Source organism: Peromyscus maniculatus, chromosome 11, assembly GCF_049852395.1.
Source record: "Peromyscus maniculatus bairdii isolate BWxNUB_F1_BW_parent chromosome 11, HU_Pman_BW_mat_3.1, whole genome shotgun sequence".
NCBI classification, from domain to species: domain Eukaryota; kingdom Metazoa; phylum Chordata; class Mammalia; order Rodentia; family Cricetidae; genus Peromyscus; species Peromyscus maniculatus.
The window spans coordinates 38,943,714-38,957,535 of NC_134862.1; the positions used below are offsets into that span (position 1 = coordinate 38,943,714).

The 13,822-nt window shown below is 42.1% G+C and overlaps 1 non-coding gene across 1 annotated transcript; it reads left to right on the forward strand.

Moving 5' to 3' along the window:
• The first annotated feature begins 369 nt into the window (after positions 1–369).
• Positions 370–533, forward strand: LOC121821452 (U1 spliceosomal RNA). Its single transcript, XR_006062282.2, has one exon. It is a non-coding gene; the product is annotated as a U1 spliceosomal RNA (small nuclear RNA).
• The last annotated feature ends 13,289 nt before the right edge of the window (positions 534–13,822 follow it).

Here is a 13,822-nt window from a genome sequence, read left to right on the forward strand (position 1 = left end):
AGTCCTGTCATGACCAGAAGATACTGTTCTCCTCCAGTTTCATGTAGTTCAGGATGGCCTTGAACTTGCTATGTATTTTTAGATGACTTTAAACTTCTCATTGTCCTGACTCTAACTCAGTGCTGAGATCTCAAGCATTTGCTACCACTATGCATACTAGGCAAACAGTCTATCAACTGATCTGATCCTCAGCCATATTTATTCATTTATTTTTACTATTTATGCATATGGGTGTCTGTGTGAGTATATGTGCACTCAGAGTCCAGAAGAAGGTATTGGATGCCATGGACCTGAAGTTACAGGCAGTTGGGAGCTGCCAATGTGGGTGCTGGGATCTGATCTTGAGTCTTCGATAAGAAAAGCAAGCACATACTTACCTGACAGGGGAGATACCATGATCTCGAAGGTGGTTTTCCCAGGGCGAGGCTTACCCATTGCACTCCGGATGTGCTGACCCCTGTGATTTCCCCAAATGCAGGAAACTCGAGTGCATAATTTGTGGTAGTGGGGGACTGCGTTCGCGCTCTCCCCTATTAAAAAAAAAAGAAAAAGAAAAGCAAGCACTTTTAACCACTGAGTCATCTCTCCAGCCTCACTGATTCATTTTTTAATGGATAATCACATGTACTTAGAATGAGGTTCAAAGCTTTACATAGTAAATATAGCTTTAAAAAGCCTAGCTTCTGCTGTTTCTACTGTACCTTCACATTTCTCATGTTCTCACAGAGAACATTTGCACGTATGAGCAAATGTACAGATGCAGTTGGAATTTTTCCATATGAGATCCATGTGTACAATGTGCTATCATATACTTAAAAATGAACATATACATGCTTTAATTTAAACTAATTTTCTTCTATTATTCTAAATTCAGGGATTATAGGTTGAGTCTTGCTGTGGCCAGTTTATGCAGTGCTTGGGATGGGACTCAGGGCTCTGTATATGCTAGGCAAGCCTCAGTGAGCCACACATCCCCAGCTCCTAATGTAGACCACTTCTTATCCCAAGGTGCTCTTTACATTTGCTAAAATCTGCACTGGAACTGTAGTATTGTTACTTGACAGCATCATAAAACTGACCATATAGTCCCCACTTTGGCTGGACCAGATCCTGTCACACGCCACAGACAGTGGCAGCTTCCAAATGTGTCTTCACAGTGTAGGAACAAACAGAACTGGCTTGCGATGCCGTGGGCATAAAGAAAGTCAAGTGGCTTCAGGCAGCCCCCAATCTCTCGAAAATAATTCCAACTTACCCAACGTCCTTGCTACTGGGAGAGCAAATGGACCGATTTATAAGACACGGAAAATTATGGCACAGTCACCTCTGTGACAGGTGTCAGCCTTGCCAAACAATTCACTTTTTGAAGGGACAATAGGAGAGAAAAACATGAAGAGAGGGATTAGATGTAAGAAGCCCAGCTGAAAGGCTTTTTAAAAAGAAAGCTTGTGTTTCTCATGTTTTTTCTTGGCTTACAGTGATGCCCTAAAGTACGAAAATGTTTTAAAAGCCATTTGTTCTTACATGATGGCAAGTCTAAAATATTTTGTCATTGCAATCCTAAGGGCCAGCTCACCAAAAAAAAAAAAAAAAAAAAAAAAAAAATCCAATAAAAGGAAGATGAGCCTAGAGAAAGGAGAGAGCTCCAGTCTCTCTCTCTCTCTCTCTCTCTCTCTCTCTCTCTCTCTCTCTCTCTCTCTCTCTCTCTCTCTCTCTGTGAGGACCTCTCTCAGCCCTCCTCAAACTGTCCCCAACTGTGACTTGACAAACTACTTTTGTCAAGAAAACTCTGCCACGCCTCTGACCTGTGTTCTAGAAGGAGTTACAGACTCTTCCCCAACCCCAGGAGAGTGCAAGGGTCTGGGCATGTGCAAGCTATTTTTATGTCAACGTGACACAAGCTAGAGCTATCTAAAAGAAGGGAAACTCACATGAGAAAATGTCTTCTTGAGATCTGACTACAGGGCATTTTCTTAGTGATTTATGGGGGAGGGGCCAGCTTATTATGGGTGGTGCTATTCCTGGGGTGGTGGTCCTGGGTTCTGTAAAAAAGCAGACCCAATGGACTGGGCATCAGCTCCTCCCTCTAGGTTCCTGCACTGCTTTTTGAATTCCTGTCCTGCCTTTCTTTAATGATGGACTACAATGTGGGAGTGTAAGCCAAAGGAAGCCTTTCCTCCTCAACTTGCTTTTGGTCATGGCGTTTCATCATAGCAATAGAAACCCTCACTAGGACAGGACATAAATGTAGGTGTTGGTAATTTCTGCTAACCAGACACTTGGTGTTTCGTTTGTTTGTTTCCTGTGAGAAATTTGGCCTGTAGAGCTCCATGTATGTAAATCTCTCCCTGGGGTGACATAATTATCTTCCAAAAAAGAGGGAGCATTGGGAAAGTGTGTGTGTGTGTGTGTGTGTGTGTGTGTGTGTGTGTGTGTGTGTGTGTGCGCGCGCGCATGCATGCACATATATGCATGGGTTTGCTCCTTATGATGGCATGTGTGGAAGTCAGAGATCAATGTCAGGTGTCTTCCTCTATTGCCCTCCACTTTATTTTCCGATACAGGCCCTTTCACTAAACCTGGACCTTGTTTCAGCCAGCAAGCTCCTGGGGTCTTCTTTTGTCTGCTCCACACCTGTAAGACCCAGGTTGCATATGCACATCACCCTAGCTGGTTTTATATGGGTTCTTTTTAGTTATCCATACTCAGACCATTCCATTTGCACATCAAGTACTTTACACATGAGGCTGCCTCCCCAGGCCAGCCATGGGAAATAGAAGAATATGTTTCTACTGTACACAGTGGTGTAAGTTTAGTGCCCAGAGGGCAGAGTAGGATGTGTAAATAAGAAATGGGGATATCCTCCTTTATTTTTGTGCAGCATGTATTCTGTCTCTGTCCTGGGCTCTGACTTTTCCAGTGACCTCACAGGCTGAGCATGTGGACAACTCTAAATTAACTTGCACTATACAATGTATAATAATACATTATTGGGTTTAAAGTATATCTGAAATACGACAGTATGATCACAAAAGAAAGAGGCACAAATGAAATAAATGCATCTCAACTCTTTAAGGCATCTGAGATATTGTGTGGCTATTAATTCTGCTGAGGTTTAGTAAGTTGAGGATTTATACTGTAATCACCAATTTTTAGTAAGGATCTCATGTAGCCCAGACTGGCCTTAAACTCAGGATATAGCTGCAGGTGACCTTGAACTTTTACTCCTCTTTCTTCTACCTCTCAAGTGCTAGGATAGCAGGTATGCTATATCACACTTAATGCCATATTGGGAATTGAACTCAGGGCTTTGTGTCTAGCAGGCAAGCACAGCACCAGGAGAATCATCACTATGTAAAGAGTACTGAGTAGAGGAATAAATCATTTTACTTTGAATTTCTTGGAAGCAGTTACCTGGATGAAGTTCTAAATGCATCTGCTTCATGGGAGTTATCCCAGTAAATACCAGTGGAGGAGAAGATAAGGAAATCACAAGTAGAATTGATGCCCATCAATAGAGCCACATCAACCTAGAGACCCTCATGACACCTGCAGCTTCTTCTTGGGAAAGCCCAGTAACTGAGACAGAAGAAGAATATTGGACTCATCTAAAGGAGTAACCTCACAACTGTGTTTTCCTTCTCTGGGTTGTAGGAAAACAAGTGTCCTTTCCCCAGGTATTTTGGCTTTCTTGGTAGGTAGGCAGCAAGGACTTTGGTCCTTCAGGTGTGGACAATTGGAATCTGGGGTGCAACTTGAGCAAAAGTCATTGAAGGATACAGATGAAGAAGCAACAGATACCACAAATGTGGTGAAATGTTCATGTTTATGCTTATATGACAAAGACACAAGAATACAGGTAATAGCAGGACTGTAATGCTAAACTCAAAGCAAGCTTGATTTATCAACATTAGAATGGATACATGTTGATATGCCATCTAAAGTCACAGTTTACAACAATGAAAGAAAACTAAGGTTATTAACAAGAAATAGATGTGTCAAAAATGTAAACAAAAGAAGGCAGATAATACAGAGCATGTGCATGTTTCAGAATTCTTCAGAGTACGGGGGTGGGGGTTATGAAGAAATTGATCATCAGGAACTGGGAGACATGCATTAGACACTATTGAAAATACAGCCTCAATTAGTAGGCTAGGAACAGTTGTGGGAATCATAAAAGTCAGGAACAGCTATTCTGGTGTTGGTACATGACATCACAGGTCTTATGAACACATTGCTGCATGTGAGACTGCAAGTTCTGTTCCAAAGACCATCTCTCACCTTTTACGCATAGACCCATATTTTGGTTCAAGTTACTCCTGCTTTACTAACTTGATAAAATGTGCAACACAGGGAGGAACTTAATGGATGGTGATGAAACTAAAGTGAGTAGTGGTGGTGTTTGAATGTCAGGTGCCCCCAGAGGTTCATATATTTAAATACTTTGCTCTCACCTGGGGGCACTCTTTGGGAAGGTTGTTGAACCTTTATGAAGTAGATCCTTGCTAAAAGAAATAGGTCACTGGGGGTAGGCCTTGAGATTTTTATAGTCCGGCCCCATGACACTATTTGGCCAATCAGCCTTCTGTTCCTTCTACCATGCATTGCCTGCCATGATGGACTGTCTTCTCTCAAACTGCAATCCAAAATAAGCATGCTTGTGCCATGCACGCACGTACGTGCTCTCTGTCTGTCTGTCTGTCTGTCTCTCTCTCTTTTTTTTTCTCTCTCTCTCACACACATTGCTTCTGTTTAGCTTTTATTTTTGAATTAAATGGTTCTTATTCTGTGTGTGCTTGGATTTCTGTGTGTGGGCACACATGTGGGAGTCAGTGAACAACTTTGTGGAGTTCATTCTCTCCTTCCATCTTTCATAGGATCACAGAATCAAAATCTGCTGTACAGGTTTGTATTGCAAATGCCGTTGCCTGCTGGACCATCTCACTGGTCCTTAAATTGCTTCCTGTGAGGTATTGGTCACAGCAGTGAGAAAAATAGGGAACAGATGTGAGGACAGCATTGTATGTTTCTGCCTTTGGAATTTTCAGCTTTCTATGTTACAGTTTCTTCCCTAAAAGGTAGATGCCAATAAAGAGCTTAGATCTGTGAACACATCCCAAGCATTGGTAGGAACTCACTGAGTGGAGAGGCAAGTTTATGGGAACTCAATCTCACTGATATGAACAGGTTTTTATTAACATTATTTGTTTAGGGGGAACAAGGCAACATATATTTAAGGAGGTGTCATTATTGTGACAGACAGAGCTTGCTTACGAAGAGAGCTAGTCTGATCTGTCTGACGCTTTGTGTTTTTTTCTTCCCTCTAACACAAAAGGCAAGTGAAAATTAAAATGGGAACTTCTGGAGGGGGCAGGTAATGAGTATTCTAATTATTAAAGACTCCTTTCAAGCCTTCAGATAGCACATAGGATTGAACTGTCTTTCTTCAAATCCCATTAAGAGCAGAACGGCTGTGCCTGAAAATGTTATGATGGTGTTTCATGCCGGGGCCTCTTTGTCAGCACCAACTTGAGGGAAGAGAAAGTGAAGTGTCTTTCTGTTAGGTGGGTTATTCATTTTGGAAATTAACTTCCTCACTTTGAAGGCGATGTAATGATGAGCATCGTCCATGAGGAATTGTCTAGAAAAATGAGAGTCTGAGAAGTCTTTTCCCTTTGCGTAAATGGCAGGTATGATTCAAGCCAACAGATACCCTCTAGAGGTGGGGTAAGGAGAGGCTTTTCAGGTTTCTAAAGAGTTATGAGGCAGAAGAATTATTGTATTTTCCTATTAATAGAAATCTATATGAATTTAATGGCAATTGCTTGCTTATTGAGTGTATTTGTTGCAAGAATCATTCATCTTCTTGGGAACAAAAATACAGAGTTCCGATTCCAATCATTTCAGCTCACACATGTCAACAGAAAGATTCAGACTTGGATTGACTGACAGCCAGTTCCATGCTTCACAGTATTGCTTCAAAACCCAAGGTCAGGTCTGCACAGAGCTTGTTTGGGTACAAGCCATTGCCTACAGGTAGTCACAACTGGGAGCTGGGGGCTGGGGGAGGTTAGACGCCTGGATCCCACACTGCCTGGTTTTCCTTAGCTGCCCAGCCCTTGCTCTCCTATCTAGATACTGCATTCAGCCCTCAGGGCTTGTAACCATGTCTGTGCTGATGTGCAGACAAGCTCTGTCAGACAGCACAATGGAAACACATGGGCAGCACCAGGGAGCTGCCTGCTAAGTGTGACAAAGGAGCCCTCAGCACAGTAGCAGCATATGGAAAGCAGGCATGAAATTATCCATGCTCAGGCTTGGAACTGTGCAGGGTTTTTATAGTGAGCTCAGAGTGCTGGGTGGTTACAAGCGCCTCTTTGTTCCAGCTGTGAAAAGGCTGGCTAGGGTTGTCTCTCTCTGACAAAAACATTCCTAATATTGAACGAAGTTTTCCGTCTACCTTCTCTCTCTCCTGTTTTGCCTTGGCCTTTACACTGCAGCTTTTTTTCTGGATTCTCAAACAGTGTGTGTGTAGTATGTGAATGTGTATAAACAGAAGACTGTCTATACAAATATACAGTCTTATATATGTATATAAGTATATATATACATATATGCTTATGTATGTATGTATGTATGTATGTATGTATGTATCTATCTATCTATCTATCTATCTATCTATCTATCTATCTATCTATCATCTATCATCTATCATCTATCTATCTATCTGACTCAGTGTGTATACATGTGCATGTGTGCTCCTGCATGTGGAAGCCAGAAGACACATCCCTCAGTTCTTTCTACCTTGCTTTATTTGTGTGTGTGACAAAGTCTCTCACTGGCTGGGATCTCACCAATTAGGCTGGGCTGGCTAGCCAGTGGGTCCCAAGGATCTCCTGTGTCTGCTTTCCCTGCACTGGGAATACAAGTATGCACCACCACCTCTGTTTTGTCTCTGTTGTCTTGTTTGTTGTTTTTAGGTTGGAGTGACTGAACTCAGGTCTTCCTGCCTACAAAGCAAGTACCTGACACACTGAGTCATCACTCCAGCCTCTGTGACAAAATTTGAATGCTCCTTCTTAAGTGTTCTGATTAGTTGTTTATCTTTCCTTAGGAAAGATATTCTCCATTCATAGCCGTTGCTCTAGTGAAGAATCTTGATGCAAGGAAATGCATCTTTGTTCCCAGACGTGTTTGAAAGCCTTCCTTCAGTACTGGCCCCTCGAGTGATGCTTTGAGCACCCAAGGGCTGTAGAAAAGGCCATCTCACACAGACCCTCTGGCTTTTGAAGCTGACTAGGGATGGTAGAGAAAGGAACTCTTCTCTCAGCTCTGTTCAGACATTGATTATGTAGTCATGATAGAACTCATAGTTGGGTTGGCACTTGTAGATTTTCAGGCTCCAGATTTTTATAACTCAACCATAAATACTACCAGAAGGAGGGAACAAAACACATGAGTTCTAAATGGAAAGATTTATTTCCCTCCCAAATTATCTTCCCAAAGATAAGAGTTGTGTAGGACTTTGGTAGCCTATGATTTTTCCCCAACAATAATGAAGTTTAGTATGATTTAGTTAAATAATATTTATATTTAATTTTTGCTTGGCATTTGTGTGTGAGTGTCTGTGTATTATATGCATATGTACATAAGGTCTCTCCCATGAAGTCACAAATGAAGTGGGGACAGAGGTTGAAGTTGAGGTATCCCCTTAATTGCTTCTTAATCTTTTTTTTTTTAAATTTTTTGAATTAGGGTCTCTCACCAAACTGGGACCTCAGCATTTAGCTGAACTTGATGAACAGTGGCCTCCCAGGACCTGCCTGTACTCACCCTGCAGCACTGGTTATATGTACATCTACTAGGCCTGGCTTTCTACATGATTCTTGGGCATCCAAACTCAGATTCTCTTGTTTATGCAGCAAGAACTTCACCTACCCACCGAGCCGTCTCCTCAGCTCCATTCTTGCTTTCTAGAATGCAAGAGTTATTGATATAAATTATCTCAAGTACAATATGTAGAACAACCTAGCTGACATGAAATACATAATGAATTTTTTCTAAGCCTCCTTTTCCCTCCCTTCTGTATAACCCAATCTGCCTACACCTGTGATTTTCTCGATGTTCATAAGTTCAAATTTTATCTTTTGAAAGTAATCTCTTCCTAAGCTTTAGACTTAAAAAGCCAAACATTTGTGGGTTATTCTGGTGTCAATATCTACAAACACTTCAGATTTAGTCAAGCCCATGCTGCTGTGAAGACAGGGACTCTCACAGGGTACCACTCCTAGACAGAGAACTATAGACAACTTCGGGGTGCTGAGAGAGGAAGGACTAGTGATCTCCAGGGTGGAGCCCCTAACTGTTTATCTAGTTCAATGTGGCCAGTTCTGAAGTCATATACTTACAAACAACATGGAATGGATTCAGCATGTTGCATTTAGGTATTTCTACATATATGATATAATAAAAATTAAAGAAAAAGAAGCCATGAGTTTGGGAGGCAGTGAGGGGGCCGGGACATGGAAGGGGTTGGAGGAGAGAAAAGAGGAGAGGGAGGCAGATGTAATTCATTTTAATTATTTCAGTAAAGAAGAGACTACACTCTTAAAAATGGTTCTCCCTCTCTTCCATCTGTTGATTACTGATAGCTTCTTAGCTAGGGGTGAGGCTTCATGCTCACCCCTCCTCTCCATGTTGGGATTTTGTGTGGCTTGAGCTTATGCAGGTCTTGTGCGCGCTGTCGCAGTACTGGGAGTTCATGCGTGCAGCTGCCCTCTGTGTCTGGAAAACTGTTTTCTTGTAGTAACCCACCAGCTGTAGTTCTTACAGTCTTTTTGTTTCCTATTTTGCAATGAGCATTATTGTCGAATAATATTTTAACTAGGCAAAGATGTGCTGCATTTGTTTATGCTGCGGAATATTACTTCAGCTGCATAAAGGTGTGTTACACTTGTTTCTGCTGCATTTGTTTAATTAGGTGAAGATGAGTTGCTGTTTCACCTTGCCTGCCTGAGGCACCTGATTGATCTAATAATGACCTGAATGGCCAGCAACTAGGCAGAAGAGGGATAGGTGAGGCTGCCAGGGAGAGAAAATAAACAGGAGGAGAAATCTAGGCTCAGGAGAGAAGAAAGATGAAAGAAGAGAGAGGAGAGAATGAGAGAGAAAGGGAGGGACGTGCCTGGGGCTAGAAACCAGGCAGCCACCGGCCAGGCAGACATGAGAAGCACTGAAAATAAGATGTACAGAAGGAAGGGTAAAAAGCCCCGAGGCAAAAGGTAGACAAAGAGAAACAGGTTAGTTTAAGTTAGAAGAGCTAGCCCCAAATGAGCCTAAGCTGGACCAAGCATTCAAAACTGGTAAGCTTCAGTGTCATGATTTGGGAGCTGGTTGGTGACCTCCCCCTCACAAAAGAAAAAAATAAAAGAAAAAGAAAGCCTGATACAGATCACTGAAACTTTGGAAGAGGGGTTGGGTTACAGATTTAGGGTTGAACAATTCACAGTCTCTTGTTCTTTGCTCATTGACCAGTTAGTTGTTGTTCTCTGTGTTAATTACCATCTACTCCCAAAAGAAGCTGGTCTGTGTAGGATGAGAGATACGCCAATCTGTGGATATAATGATGTCATCAGAAGTTGGTTTAGTACTACGTCCATTTGGCAGAATAATAATAGTAAGTTCTCCTGTAGTGTCTATGACCTGTCTAGTCGTAGGTTCTTGGCCTTGGATATGGTACTCAATGTGAGTTATGTCTTGTGGAGCAGGCCTTAAATTCAATCTGAAAGTGTCTGGTTACTCCCATGACACTTTTGCCACTGTCGCATCAGTGGTCATATCTTGTTAGGTCAGCGTTATTATACTCACAGGGTTTGCAGCTGAGTAAGATTGACAATTAGTTTTCTACTATGGTATCATGCATAACACCTTCCAGCACTATGAAAGTTAGCCAGTGCAGAGGGAACTTCCACGTGAGTACTGGCTTGATTTCTTCACGTTCTATGACTCAAATGTGTGGTGTTTTCAGCAACAGGGTCTTACCACTATGTTCTGGAAGGTAACAAAGAATGCTGGCAATATCCTATAATGTTTGGTGTGTCCAGGAGGCCTCACTGGCTAACTAAAAAAGAAGTAGCCTATTCCTGGCACTGTGATTTTTATTTGCTAACCTCTAGTGTCTAGTGGGACATTGCTGGCCCATGATAGGGTAACCCCATTTAGGCCCCATCAACTAATGTATAAATAATGCAAGTAGTACACAATTATTATTCAGCTATAAAGAAAAATGAAATTAGGAAATTCACAAGTAAATAGATGGATCTGGAAAAAATCATTCTGAATGAGGCAATTCAGACCCAGAAATAAAATGTTACATGTTTTCTCTCATTCATGGACTTTAGCTTTGACCCCTCACAAATGTTTGCTCTATTTGGAATACTCATGGTAGTCAGGAAATGAGAAGGGGTCCTTGAGATGATTTCAAGTGTGGAGAGATAGAATACAGTGATTCAAAGGGCCAACGGGAATAAAGGAACAGGAGAGGCTAAATGGGAATGGGAAGGAGGGATTATGAAGAGGAGTAACCAACACTAAAGACCTTTCAAAGAAGTCATGTAGACATCTACTACTGGAGAAACTTCCTAATATATATATATAGTGCTTCCTTAGCTGGGCATGGTGGCACATGCCTTTAATCATAACACTCAGGAGGTAGAGGCAGGGGGATCTCTGAGAGTTTGAGGCCAGCCTGATCTACAAAGTGAGTTTCAGGACAGCTGTGGCTATTACACAGGGAAATCCTGTCTTGAAAGAAAAAACAAAAAACAAAACAAAAAAGCAAACAAACAAACAAAAAATATTTTCTTGTTTTAGAGTGTGTGTGTGTGTGTGTGTGTGTAGAATGGAAACCTTCTACAGCTTTCAACTAATCTGACTCAAAGATCTGCATATCTGGTAGATGTAAAAAAAAATAAGACCAATTCCTCTTATTTTGAGAATGGGTTTCATGTATCCCAGGCAGGTCTTGAACTTACCAAATATTTGAGGATGACTTTGAACTTCCAATCCTCCTGCCTATGCCTCTTGAGTGCTAAGATTATAGCCATGCACCACCACACTTAGCTTGTGTGGTGCTGGAAATTGAACCCACAATTCATGCATACTAGGTAAGTACTCTGTCAGCAGAGCTAAGTCTGTAGTCCTTATTTCTTCAAGGTTCTGAATGACATATGAAGACAAGTTTAGAAAAAAATGTCACAATTTATACGTAAGAGATGATACAGATAATACATCATGTAGAATATCTTTATGCATTTATTGATGAATATATTTTGATGATATACTTGATGATATACTACCTTGTATTGCCACATTTCTGTCTTAGCCACCACTTCCCCATGTTGTTTCCACGTAGACATGGATAACGGATGATATCTGGATCACTGTGCCCCAATTCAGTCTCAGAACTCTTGTCCACAGAGCACTATCACCACCCTGAACCAGCCAGATATCATCTGAGATAAAAGCTGTTCACTGACTATGATTTACTGTAGCCTGGTGCCAGATCAGGGACTATGCATATTGTCAAAATAAAAACAAATTTATCTCCTAGGCCGTGTGTATTTACAGTGAAGAAACCAACTATATCTGAGTCATTTAAAGGAACCATCCAAATGGATTCCTTATACAGGAAAGGAAGTTACTGTACTTATCTACTACCTTGTTATTCAGCTTTTATACAGTGTCAATATTTTTGCTCAGTTTCTTCAGAGAATCATAACCAATAGTTTCTCCAAAGAAATAGATCACAGACATAGACACACAGAGACACAGACACAGACACAGACAGACAGACAGAAACACACACACACACACACACACACACACACACACACACACACACTCCTTATGAAAGATTGGCTCATACAATTACAAAATATTATAAGTTCAATTATGGGACAGAGATATTCAGGCCCGGCGGCAGCCGGCAGAGACATTCAGGCCCAGCGGCGGTCCACAGAGGTAGACAGGCCCGGCGGCGAAGACAAGCAGACGCAGGTAGGCCTGTGACGGCGGCCTGTGGAGGTAGACGGGCCCAGCAGCAGCCCGCTGAGGTAGACGGGCCCAGCGGCGACAGCCTACAGGGATATTCAGGCCCGGAGGCGTCCCAGCGGCGGCCCACAGAGGTAGACAGGCCCGGCGGCGAAGACAAGCAGACGCAGGTAGGCCTGTGGCGGCGGCCTGTGGAGGAAGACGGGCCCAGCGACAGCCCGCTGAGGTAGACGTGCAGCGGCCGACAGGGACATTCAGGCCCGGTGGCGGCCCCCAGAGGCAGACAGACCCAGCGGCAGCTAACAGGGACATACAGGCCCGGCGGCGGACGGCAGAGGTAAACAGGCCCAGGGACGGAGACAAGCAGACACAGCTTGGAACAGGGACGCCCCTAACCCCAACATCTGGGGAAGAAGCTATCTCCGTGGGTCAGAACCAGAACGAATCTGAACACTCCGTCTGAGGACAACCCAGGGCCCAGCTGCTGATCCTGTGAAACCCAACAACTTGGAGGTGTTGGTGAGACTACCCTGCTCAGCTGAAACCCATCTGGGAGAGGATTCAGATGCCTACAGTTTAAAGTCTGAAGAAACAAGATCAGCTGAGGAGTTGACAAATGAACAAAAAGTGACCTGAGAACACAGAAGAAGGCGCTACCCAGACACCAAACCAGATCACCAGAATCATATGTATATAATTCACCGATCGAAATCAGCTGCCCCTGAAGAAATAGCCCAAAAGCACCAACTTAACCAAGAACCCCTACTAAACCAAGACTAAAAATTAGAACAAGAGAGGCACTCTCAGACACAGACACCACCTGCACCTCACAGAGGAAGAGATGAGTAGGCGCCAGTGCAAAAATACAGGCAACAACATAAAGACCTATATGGCAACATCAGAACCTAGTGATTCTACACCTGCAAGACCTAAACATACCATGACAGAAGAAACAGAAGAAATAAACACAAAAAATGACATTAAGAAGATGATAGAGGCCCTTAAAGAAGAAATAAAACATTCCCTCAATGAGGAAATAAAAACTTTCCTTAAAGAGGAATTGAAAAACTACCTTAAAGAGGAAATAAAAACTTTCCTTAAAGAGGAAATAAAAAACTCCCTTAAAGAGGAAATAAAAACTTCCCTTAAAGAGGAAATGAAAAACTCCATTAAAGAGGAAATAAAAAACTCCCTTAAAGAAATGGAAGAAAAAACGAACAAAAAATGGGAAGAAATCAAAGAAAGCCAAGAAAAAGCAATTAAACAGATGAAAGAAACATTCCAAGATCTGAAAAATGAATTTGACACAATAAAGAAAACACATGCTGAGGGAATGCTGGAAATAGAAATCCTGACAAAACGAACAGGAACTACAGAAACAAGCATAACCAACCGATTGCAAGAGATGGAACAGAGAATCTCTGACACTGAAGACATGATAGAGAAAATAGATTCGTCAGTCAAAGAAAACAATAAAGACAAAAAAGTCCTAACACAAAACGTCCAGGAAATTTGGGACACCATGAAAAGACCAAACCTAAGAATAATAGGGATAGAAGAAGGAGAAGAATACCAACTCAAAGGCACAGAAAATATATTCAACAAAATCATAGAAGAAAACTTTCCTAACCTAAAGAAAGAAATACCTATGAAGATACAAGAAGCTTACAGAACACCGAATAGGCTGGATCCAAAAAAAAAGTCCCCTCGCCACATAATAATCAAAACACTAAACACACAGAATAAAGAAAAAATATTAAGAGCTGCAAAG